Source organism: Salvia miltiorrhiza, chromosome 4, assembly GCF_028751815.1.
Source record: "Salvia miltiorrhiza cultivar Shanhuang (shh) chromosome 4, IMPLAD_Smil_shh, whole genome shotgun sequence".
NCBI classification, from domain to species: domain Eukaryota; kingdom Viridiplantae; phylum Streptophyta; class Magnoliopsida; order Lamiales; family Lamiaceae; genus Salvia; species Salvia miltiorrhiza.
Genome location: NC_080390.1, coordinates 35994832 through 36005846, shown reverse-complemented (window position 1 = coordinate 36005846; position 11015 = coordinate 35994832). Strand labels below are relative to the sequence as shown.

Below are 11015 nucleotides of genomic sequence, written 5' to 3'. Positions count from 1 at the left end.
ATCCACATTGATTTTTAGTAATCCACATTGGAACCAAAAAATGAGAATCTGATGCCTTTTTGAGATAGATTGGACGACTCACGGGTTTTGGAAACAAGATTTTGACCCAAATAAACAAGAGGAATTCACGGGTTTTTGAAAATCACGGGTTTTCAAGGCAAGATTCTCACGCCTTCAATTAATTTTTAGGTTAAATATACAAGAGCCGCCGCACTCATTCAAACCAATATCTATTTTGCAAGTTATATTTTGAGTGCTCACGCCTTTGCAAATTTTTTGCTGCTTCAAGAGTTCATTCGCGGCTTCAAGAATTTCCGGCTTCAAGGCATACTCCATGGCTTCTTCTTCAAACCAAGTGCATCGAATCTCTTTGAGCATATTTTATGTATTTTAAGTATGTTAATTCGTATAAATTGAGCTTTTTTTGTGGCGATTATTTGCTATTGAAGCATGTTTGTTTAGAACCGTAGCTATATTACACATAAAATAATAACGTTTATTAGGTTTTTCATAATTATAAAATTAAATAAGTATTACTGAAATGTAAACAATTAGATTTAATCAACAAGCCGCTGAAATTTGTGTTTTTTTAGCACAAGCCGCGTCCCCTTGAAAAGCCGGCGGCTTGTGCTCAAAAGACACAAATTTAAGAGGCTTGTTCGTTATTTAGGATTTTCAAATTTTTTTTATGTTTTTTAGCATTCTTTATAATTTAATATTGAATTATTATTTTAGGTTTTTCAGAATTCATAACATTGATTAAACATTTTAAAGCTATTAGACTTTGAAAAAAATTAGTATTGTTATGTTCATGCATAAAATAGTGGGAGAATCCTGAAAAGGTCACTCGCCGCCCAAAATTATTCATCTCACGCCACTAGCCGTCAACGAGCCATTGTCGACGGCTTGTTGTGAGAGAAGCTTAATTTTTCACGGCTAGTTTGGTTTTCGGAATTCCCCCACTATTTTTAAGCTAATTATTATGAAATTATTAATATGGTATGTGTGTTTGATTAATGATTAATTTTTGAGCTATTTTTGGTTTTGGAATAGAAGATTATCCCTTATTGGAGGTCCGAGACGATCAATCGTCCTAAGACAGTAATTAGTACGTACTACATGACCAAGTACCTGAAGAGAATAGTGGTGAAACTAAATGACATTGGGGGTGATGCACTGGAGAACACATTCCAACAGGGGTGCTTTGGTCACTTGTTGGATTGGGTGCCGGGCCCCAAGTGCAACACAACATTGCACCATGTTGTCTCTCGTCAGATTATGATAATTCACGACTTTAAGTATTAACATAATATATACAGTTATTCAATAAACCACCCTTATTTTAAGAATTACGAACCAGTAAAAATGCATGAATTTTATGTATAACACGCATGAATAAACTGTATAAAGACATGAATTGCGAAAAATAATTTTTAGCTACCTTTGGGATTCGAACTCAGGACCATGAATTTATCCAACAAGGTGATGAATCAACCGTAGATCTTGATGATCTAAAGGCTGAAAATGGTTCCTAATTTATATTTTAAGAAGCGTTCTTATTTTAGCCATCCCCTATATATATGTAAATACAAACATAAATGATCTCGATAAAAAATTAAATAATCCACAATATAATCTCAAAAAAAATATGAATTTGAAAACATTCGAATTTTCAATTTTTGAAATAGCAATTAATTGATTTAATTGACAATGTGTATAAATATATAAATTATGAAATATCAAAAGCAAGTATAGATGATAATGAGTATCATTATGGATCATATGATATTCTAATAAGTACAAAACAATTTATTTACATATAGTATAACTATAGTTTAATATAATTTTCGAATACATATTTATGATGTCATTTTGTTTAAATACAAATATTAAAATAAAGTTCCTATTAATGTATATAATTTTTTATCAATTGGAAAGTGAAAAAATAAAGGGTTTAACATGAAATATGTGTTGCTCATTTTAAAAAATAAAATGTATACAATTTTAGTAAATTTAAATAAACGTGCTACTACAAAATTAAACTCTTCAATCTACTTTTAATTTTTATTTTTAAAGAAAATGAATAATGGTTCTCCAATTAATAATTTTCCAATGAGTCATTTTGAAGCATAAAAATTTGATTTTTAAGATATATATATATATATATATATATATATATATAATTAGTTATTTATCTACAAATTGATATTAATATAAATTTAATCTTTAAAAATTTATTTTTAAGCTAAAGAGTTCTAAAATGAACAAATATAAATTTCATCATTGTAATTTCATTAAACTGAATAAAAATATAAATAAATGGAAAAATGAATGAAAGAGAAAAAAAGAACCGTCACATTTTTAAAAATGAGAAATGAAAGAGGATATGATAGAGGAGAGAAGAGGGAGGAGAGAAAAAAAATTATGACTTTAAACTATAATAACTTATTGATTTTAATTTTTTTTATAATTTTTATATCAAATTAAAGATATCATCATTATCTTTAATTTAACATCCATATTGAATATTTTTTATAAATCAAAATTGATGATTTAAAAAGAGAATCAAAACTACAAAAAGAAAAATAAAGAGAGAGAAATTTTGGTGGGAAAAAGTTTACGTTATACTCCTCTTTTATATTATATATAGATATATAGATTTAGACAAACTTGTGATGTGATAAAATATATATAGTCGCGGATAAACGGTAGATAAAATATTCAAAAAATCTCTCATACACTACGATTTTATGACATCTTTAGTATTGACTTTTTATATCAAAAAAGATGCCCATACATTACAACTAGCATTTGCATTCTGTGCAATGCACGAGATTTTTTTTAATTTTTATATTTATTTAAAATTAATACTAATTCAATTATTATACTTATAAATATAATAAAAAATAATTTTAATTGAATATTGAAAAAATAAAAAAAGAAAGAATTTGTCACGACCGGCCCTAATTAAGGATAATTAAGCCGGGGAAACCGTGACTAATGGAGGGAGATTAGAAGCGGGGTAGAAAGGGGAATATTCAAACAAGAAAGGATCGCATTTCATCATTGTTAACAACATGGATATTTATAATATAACGGAGTTTTAGTCGTATAGACTCAAATAACTAGTAAGCTCGGATAACTCCGACTTATCCAAAATAACATAAAACTTCTGAGTATGCAGCGGAATATGATTCTGATTACATGTATGAAGACATGTAACCCTAGAGTTCATTAATATATAATAAGACAAAAAAATCTCGCTCGTCACTTCATCACCATCGGCAGCTACTCAACCTGCACATTTAGAAATATATGCAGGGCTGAGTACAAAAGTACTCAGTGGGCACGTATGCCTAAGTATAAAAATACATGCTTCAAAACTGTAAATTGTCATGCCATCATAAACAGTACAGCAAGGGAGTTTTTCGCTAAAAGGCCCAAGCTTACTAAATTCATTTGTGATTCTTAAAGTTCGACTGCAGTCTAAGTTCTCTTGTAATCTATCATATCTGGAACTGTGTGCCGGAGAGGTGGCCACCTCTCACGGTCACTTGACCGGCCAACCCGCTAGATGACTCACGGTCACTGGTGTACACTAGCCCTGGCAGGATAGCTATCAACTGCTCAAGACCCGAATTCGATTACATGATAAAAGTAACATCAGATAGATATCATACTGAAATTGAAACATTTTATGGCAAGACAATATTTGAAATAACTTCAATTAATTTAGTCATGAAATAACTTGCTTGAACGTAACATTTAAACTCATTTGATATATATGAAAGTAATGCCCACCTGATAGAAACTTTCTGTGATACAGTAGCTCCTTGACCGATTATTAATCTCGTGCTTGACCTTTATTACGAGAATATAAATAAGATACTGCTCGAGTAAAATCCTCAAATAATGAGAATACAGAATTAATGATGCATGATCCTTATGCATGAATTATTATTCTGAGATAATAATCTGGAAGATTCTATTATAAATCCAAGCTATCGGATAAAACTAAGTCTTGTCTCATGAAACCGGATAATTAACTAAAATTAATCTATTCTCTTCAGGATGTTATACTCCACTGATTAAATAATCTTACTCGAGGTAATCGATAGAAAAGAAATAAATAAAAACTTCGACTTATTCGCTTTATAACCTCATAATTAATCGGGCTTAATAAATAGGAATAAGTAATGTTATAAGATTAAATAATTAAAAGGATCAACATAAGACAGCCCAATAATTAATTAAATAGAAGTGGGCTTGAATAATTAACATGAGAGGCCCAATTGAAATAATTCATCGGCTCAAGTAATTAAATAAATCTTGGCCCAATAAATAAATAATTTGATTAACTGGGCTCAATTAAATAAATCAAACGAGGTCCAACGAAGATAATATAACAGCCCAATAAAATAGATGGGCTTCAATTTAAATAAATTCGGCCCAAAGAAATAATGTAATAGAGGCCCATCTGAGTAAAATAAATAAGGCCCAACTGAAATGATACAGTAGCCCAAATATGTGAATAATTAAAGGCCCATATAAATAAATTAAGAGGCCCAATCAGTAATTAAAATCGGCCCATATAAATAAAATCAGAGGCCCAATTCATAATTAAAATCGGCCCAATTACAATACAACAAGGCCCAAAAATAAATAATTATGAAGCCCAAAGAAAATAAATAGGAGGCCCAATTTTCGGCCCAATTATTAAAATAAATAGAGTCCAACTCAATTAAATAAAGCCCATACAAATCAAAACAACAATTAAATCAAAGCCCATATAAATAAAATCAGAGGCCCAATCAGTAATTAAAATCGGTCCATATAAATAAATTCTGAAGCCCAATTCCTAATTTAAAATCGGCCCAAAATTAATAAATAACTCAGCCCAACTCAAGCCCACTGAAAATAAATAACAAAGCCCAATAAATAAATAGGAGGCCCAAATTTTTCGGCCCAACTCAATTAAATAAGAAAGGCCCAAATATGTGAATAATCAAGAAAGCCCAAATGCCTTCCTCTCACCCTCAATACTCGGTCTCTCTCATCTCTCAAATCAAGCACGCCTCTCTCCCTCTCGCTCTGCCTTCAGCCGAGGCGCCCGCCGCCGCCGCTCTGCAAACCGGCGAGGTCGACGCTTCGCCGCTTCTCCTCGTCAACGTCAATCCCTCCACGTCCTTCTTATCCTCTCCGAAACAGAGCTGTCACTCTCCCCTCCCAATTTAGAAATCGCCGCCGTCGCCGCTGCCCATGGAAGGACGGCGAACGGTCGCCGGTCGTTGCTCTGCCTGACTCGGACACTCCCTTCGCCCATCTCCTCTCGGCTTCAAACGTTCATATCTCCCTCGAATCTATTGAAGGAACGAAGAAGAAGCCCTAATTTCTCCATCATCTGAATCTGCCACTTCCACTTTCGAAATCCGGCGAACGGTCGTCGGCTGGGAGCGGCGCCGTCCAACTCCCGTCCTCAATTTCCTCTTCGACGTCGAGCCCTCTTTTCTCTCTCTGGATCGACGGGCAGCAGCTAAGCCGCCTGCTGCTGTTGCCGTTCTCGGACTTCACCGTCGAAAGTCTGTTGTCTCCGTCGATTCTCCGAGCCCCGACGCCGCTGCTGCTACTGGAATCCGGCGAGGACCATCGCTGAGGTCGGGAGTCTTCTACCTTTCACCGCTCGACGCCGTCAACGCTGCTGTCCTTGGAACCGCCGCTGCTGCGCACGAGTCCGGCGTGCCTCTGCACGTCGCCGTGATTCACGGTTGGCGCTTGGATCCCCTTGAGCCGTCGCCCAATCATCGCTTCATGGCTCGACCGAACAGGCTGCGCCCTTTTCCATTCGAAGCTAAGTTCATTCTTAATACTCTATTGTGAACGAAACTCAAAGCTTGTTGTAAACTCAGTTCATGATTCTATTGAGCTCTAGTATTTCTATAATTCGATTATGCAGTGGGTAAAACTAGCCATAGTGGTTTGTTTCTATTTCGAAAGTCCTCATTGTCTAACTCATGAATAACACATAAAAACTGACTTTAGTTGATTGCTATGTCCATTATGCAACAATGTTTTCTATCATTATATACTGATCATGCTTTGATATGCATACAACTGGATTGAATATTTGGTATTGAATTAATACCTTGAAAATGACTGTTGGTTGGCTGATTGTCGTTGGTTTAAATGAAGCTGATAGAATCTGAAATAGAATCATATGATGTTCCCCTTAATAATGCAGGAGGAATACATGGCAGAGCTAGAGAGAGTTAAAGTATGGCTTACCCTTTTGAACTTGGCAGAGTAATGAATGAAGGTTATCTCTCTACTCCTTCAATTGTTGAGGTATTGAGCAAATTGAAAATAGCTGAAATGATTAGTTGTTGCTCTCCATTAATTGCGGTTGATATATGGGAATAAGGTGGAAGAATGTGGTGTTGTTTGGCTGGAGTTAACTAAGTGAGGAGGAGTTGTTGCTCTTCAATTGGCTTGACAAAGTGTAGTGGTGGTGTTGTATGAATGGGGAGAAAAGCATGGTGGAGCGAAAAAGAAAGTTTGTGTAATGATACTGATGACTTTGTATGTTATTATGAGTTGTGGACATCAATGTATCAATGTGATTGGAATATTGTATATTGTTACTGGTAGTTGTAAAAATATGTTGTGTGCGTGTAATACTGTTTTATCGAAGCAGATTGTAGTATTTTATATATATATATATTGTAATAAACAAATCTCTGTGGTTCAGTAACTGTAATAAAATACTGGCTTCGATTCTGCTTTGATACTGTATATTTACATAAATCTCGATTTCGACATGTGATAACTCGCTAAAATCGATAAGTTATAAAATGAATCTAAATTAAATCCGCAGATTTAATTAACTCACGAGTCGGAAATAATCCACGACTTGAGTAAAAATAAATTCTAATTCCATCTCGCTTAAATAAATAACGTGACTTTGCTAAGTCAGTTATAACTCTGAAATAATATCATTGACTGTTTTAACAATATAAATTCAGGATCATAAGCTGAATTCATATCAGGATAATAACCGTTTTCATTCACTGATGAACAAAAATAAACACTCATAACTGGATTTAAAATATATAAAAGAGCGGGTCATTACATACTACCCCTCTTAACAAAAATTTCGTCCCGAAATTTGCATATTTCTTCTAAAACAGTTCGGGGTATTTCTCCTTCATTTTGTCTTCAAGCTCCCACGTGGCTTCCTCTTGCCCGTGGTGTCTCCATAAGACTTTCACTGATGTGATTGCCTTATTCCTGAGTTGTTGTACTTTTCGATCTAGAATGGCTTCTGGTCTCTCTTCATAACTTAAGTCTGGGCAAAGGATCATCTCTTCTTGGTGGATTATGTGCTTTGGATCGAAAACGTATTTTCTGAGTTGTGATACGTGGAAAACATTGTGAACGTTTCCAAAACTTGGCGGTAATGCCAACCTATAGGCTACTGGGCCTATTCTTTCCAAAATCTCATAAGGTCCTACGAATCGGGGCCTAAGTTTTCCCTTGACACCAAACCTAGTTATCCCCTTGGTAGGAGATACCTTTAGGAAGACCTTGTCTCCTATTTCAAACTGTAATTCGGTTCGGCGTGCATCAGCGTAAGATTTCTGTCTATCTTGCGCCTCCTTTATTCGCCCTCTGATTTGGCGGACTATCTCAACCATCTCATTTACCATGTCTGGTCCTAAAACTTTTCTCTCACCCACTTCATCCCAATAAAGTGGTGATCTACATTTTCTTCCATACAATGCCTCATATGGTGCCATATCGATAGTCGCCTGGTAACTGTTATTATAGGCAAATTCAATCAACGGCAGTACTACTTCCCAACTTCCACCTCTATCCAACACCACTGTTCTCAACATATCTTCGAGGGTCTGAATTGTCCTTTCAGACTGCCCATCTGTCTGCGGGTGGAAGGCGGTGCTGAAATTTAACCTCGTGCCTAACTCCTTCTGTAAGCTCATCCAAAATCTAGAAGTAAATTTTGAGTCTCGGTCTGAAGTGATCGACACTGGTACACCGTGTAAACGTACAATCTCTCGAACATACAACTGAGCTAGCTTGTCTGACCCATGTGTGATCGGTATTGGTATAAAATGAGCACATTTTGTGAGTCGATCCACTATTACCCAAATGGCAGTGTTTCCTTTCTTTGTTTTGGGCAAACTGGTCACAAAATCCATTGCTATGTGCTCCCACTTCCATTCTGGAATTTCCAACGGTTGTAGTTTTCCATATGGCCTTTGATGTAAGGCCTTCACCTGTTGGCATGCTAGGCATTTCTCCACAAATGACGTTATGTCTCTCTTCATTCCTTCCCACCAAAAGTGTTTCTTTAGGTCCTGATACATCTTAGTACTCCCAGGGTGGGCAGTATAAGGGGTATCGTGAGCCTCACTCATGATTTTATCCTTAAGCTCATCATCGTGGGGAATGCATATTCTTCCCTCAAAGATGATAGCATTATCTGCTGCTTCTTGATAATTCTTGACTCCTCCTTTCCTTACTGCTTCCCGTAATTTCTCCATTTTCTCGTCTTTTCTTTGTGCTTCTACAATCATCTTTCTCAAGCTAGGTATTGTTGCAACAACGCTTGCTATCGTCCCTGGTGGTTTAACCACTTCTATGCTCATTTTTCCAAACTCTTTGATGAGCTCATTCTCTTGGGTGACGAGACATCCCAACCTAGATTGAGTTTTTCGGCTCAATGCATCAGCTACTACATTGGCTTTACCCGGGTGGTAGTTAATACCGCAGTCATAATCCTTCACTAGTTCGAGCCATCTCCTCTGTCTCATGTTGAGGTCCTTTTGCTCGAAAAAGTATTTCAGGCTTTTATGATCTGTGAATATTTCACACCTAACTCCATATAGGTGGTGTCTCCAAATCTTCAGCGCATGCACCACTGCAGCTAACTCCAGATCATGAGTCGGGTAATTCAGTTCATGTGGCCTAAGCTGTCGTGACGCATATGCTATCACTCTTCCTTCTTGCATCAGCACACAACCAAGTCCATTTTTGGACGCGTCTGTGTAGATCATATATTCCTTATCAGCTGTTGGGACGGCTAACACTGGTGTCGTAGTTAACTTCTCCTTAAGTTCTTGGAAGCTCTTCTCGCACTCCTCTGTCCAAGAAAATTTTATTCCCTTCCTGAGTAGTTGCGTCATTGGCCTTGCAATTTTGGAAAATCCTTCCATAAACCTCCTATAGTAACCTGCCAATCCTAAGAAACTTCTTATCTCATTAGGGTTAGTAGGCGATTTCCATTCGCGCACTGCTTGCACTTTTTCAGGGTCCACTTTAATCCCTTCTGATGATACAATATGTCCTAAAAACGTGACTTCGCTGAGCCAAAACTCACACTTGCTGAATTTGGCATAAAGGCGCTCTGTCCTCAACGTTTCTAGAACAATTCTCAGATGTTCCTCATGGTCTTTATCGTTCTTCGAGTAGATCAGGATGTCATCTATGAATACCAAGACAAATTTGTCTAAATACGGATGGAACACTCGATTCATGAGGTCCATGAACACGGCTGGCGCATTAGTTAGCCCGAATGGCACAACTACAAATTCGTAGTGGCCATACCTAGTTCGAAATGCCGTCTTAGGTACGTCTTCTGGTCGAATCTTCAGCTGGTGATAACCAGACCGCAAATCAATCTTCGAGAACACGCTTGCTTCCTTGAGCTGGTCGAAGAGGTCATCTATCCTTGGTAAAGGATATTTGTTCTTCAGTGTCACTTTGTTCAGTTCCCTATAGTCTATGCACATTCTCAATGTGCCATCCTTTTTCTTCACAAAAAGTACAGGTGCACCCCAAGGTGATACACTTGGCCTAATGAATCCAAGTTCCAAAAGTTCTTGCAGTTGTATCTTGAGTTCTTCCAACTCTTTAGGAGCCATCCGGTATGGTGCCTTCGAAATGGGAGTTGCCCCGGGCTCCAAATCAATGGTAAACTCAATTGGTCTGTCTGGTGGTGGCCCTGGCAGAATCTCTGGAAATACATCTGAAAAGTCCCGTACAATTGCTACATCTTCTATACTCTTTTCAGTACCCAGTTCTCCGTGCAAGTATACGAGGTAAGCTGGGTATCCCTTCTTCATCATTTTCGTTGCTTGTAGGGCGGAGATGATCATCTTTCTTCTCCCCATACTAATTCCGTGGAAATGTGACGGCTCCCTTCCTGGGGGTCGAAACAATATCTGTCTTTCGTTACAAAGGATGGTGGCATAGTTCTCGGCTAGCCAGTCCATTCCTAGGATTATGTCCACATCTCCCATCGGTATAACATAAGAGTTGTTTACTACAATCTTGTGTGACCCTATGTTCAGTTCTAGGTTCAAGCACACATGATCTACTGTCGTCATCCCTCCTATAGGTGATGATATACTCAACTCCTGGTCAGCTCTTTCCATTTTAAGTTTTAATGTGTCAACACATGTACTTGAAATGAAAGTATGCGATGCGCCCGTATCAAATAGAAGTACAACAGGAGTATTGAGTAGCATGCCCATACCTGCCAGGTTTCCCTGGTTGTTCTCGGGCTGCTTCTGTCTCATAGCATAGGCTCTAGCATGACGAGGTTTTTCATGTTGTTTCTGTTGTCGCTGCTGTTGTTGGCGGGCCTGTTGCTGATATGGTTGTTGAGGTTGTGGTTGGTACTGTAGCTGTTGGTGCTGCTGTGGCTGCTGATACTGTGGTTGCTGCCTTGGGTATGGTTGGGGCAAAGCTTGAATTGCTCGAAGATGCGGAGCCTGGATAGGTGGGTTTGGCCTTGAACTCGTTCCATGTTGCTTATTCGGGCACCGGTTTGCATAGTGCCCTTTCTGGTTACAGATATAGCAACTATCACTGCCGGCCTTACAGATTCCCACATGATTTTTGTTACATTTGGGGCAATGTGGGGCCCTCTGTTGGTTATTTCCCATCTGTTTCGGTGCACTCTGACCTCCATAGCCCTGTGACTGGAAGACCCGTCC

At 37.5% G+C, this 11015-nt stretch overlaps 1 long non-coding RNA gene across 1 annotated transcript; it reads left to right on the top strand.

Moving 5' to 3' along the window:
- Positions 1-6199: 6199 nt before the first annotated feature.
- LOC131021374 (uncharacterized) lies at positions 6200-6687 on the top strand. Its single transcript, XR_009100933.1, has 2 exons — positions 6200-6313; positions 6419-6687. It is a non-coding gene; the product is annotated as an uncharacterized LOC131021374 (long non-coding RNA).
- Positions 6688-11015: the final 4328 nt, after the last annotated feature.